The sequence below is a fragment of the Plasmopara halstedii genome (genome assembly GCF_900000015.1).
Source record: "Plasmopara halstedii genome assembly, contig: Scaffold_1211, whole genome shotgun sequence".
Taxonomy (NCBI): Eukaryota; Oomycota; class Peronosporomycetes; order Peronosporales; family Peronosporaceae; genus Plasmopara; species Plasmopara halstedii.
The window spans coordinates 1,487,881-1,489,441 of NW_020188126.1; positions in this window are offsets into that span (position 1 = coordinate 1,487,881).

Below are 1,561 nucleotides of genomic sequence, written 5' to 3' on the forward strand. Positions count from 1 at the left end.
TTGAGCTGAGATGCCCTTACAAGCTCTCTCTTCTGCTGCGGCTGCTACCGCTGATTATGTGGAGCCTCCTGCCAAGCAATCTAGCTCTGGTTCGGGTGGATGTGCTTCCCGTAGTAATCCCAACGAATCAGCATTCTTGTCGATTTTCCAACACTCGCGACCGCTCGATTGGTTTTAAGTTCACGATGTTGCTGAGTCGACGACGCCAAGGGGTTCGACTTTTGACCCTCATGCCGAAGTTGTGGCTCTGAAGCCATATATGGATAAGCCTGCGTTACATCCTGGTTGGAAGTCGCGTCGTCCCGATGATAGGGCCTAAGGTACCCTACGTAGAACGTTGGAGGTGACTTAGCCAGCTTGGCAGGTTGATAGTACAGGAATTTCCGTGGCATGACACTACTCAAAATGGACTGATGAAGCGAGGTAATAGCTTCGAGCTTCTCAAGCTTAAGACCGCATCGACTGATCAGTTCTTAGTGCTACTTGGTACTAAGAACTGATATGTACTACTTGGTACATAATCCCCAGCAGAAAAAGACATTTTGCCCTGACGACCTCATTTCAGTCGTCCAGCGTATTTGCGCTACTGTAATATTGATCGTCGTCACGAATATCTCGACCGACGTGGCGGTACCACCATAGAAAGCTCAAGTGACGACTCGAGTCGCGTATTTTCACGCTATCGGACCAAAAGCAAGTGCTGGAAAAGACCCCAAAGTCTCATGTACGTATCGTACACCCAGCAATGCGATCTGGATTCCGTACAGACAATCGACATTTGATTCTGGACATGGGTTCGCGCGACCAAATCCTTGGATGTCCACCGTTTGCAAATTGCGAATACCGCTGCAGGCTTGATAACGATACGTGATTTGCGCTTTCAGTTTGTTCATTAGTCACATCCACGACGAGAGGGAGAGAGATACGAGGAAGGGATGGATTTCCTAAGCAGGATCCGTCTTTGGACCCGAAACGAACGCGAAAATATTATCGGAGACAGTCGCGACGAATACAACGACGAGGTTTCCACGTATTTTAGTTCGCTGGATAGTCCAGCCATGTCACCAGAGCTCCTTCCGATTGCGAACGTCCCTTTCCACCACCACGTTCTTGACATAATATCGATTGAAAAGAAGGGGGGTTGTCCGAAGAACCCCAGGCAAGTTTCCATGACGCCAAGCGAGATCGCGGACTTTGCAGACGACCCGTCGAGTATTCATTACGCGATGTCGCGCCCTCGACACCCAATCGAACCCCTCGATCACCTGCTGTTTCGCTCTTCACCATTTTTTGTTCACCACAGAAAAGAGTTTCTCCGCTTTCGTCAACCTCTATCCCAAATCAGACAAAGACTGTGGAGCAGCCACAGAAGAAACGGCTGCAATCGCGAATCATATTCGGCAATTGGGCATGGGCGTAGAACCTCAAACAGATAATCCCAGTTGACACGATCATAGACCTTTGCAAAATCCAAGAAGAGGGCGTATCCAGGCTGGCCTCGATAGCGTAATGTTTCTTGTAGGTCGTGAAGAAAGCGAACATGGTGATGAAGGGAGCGCCA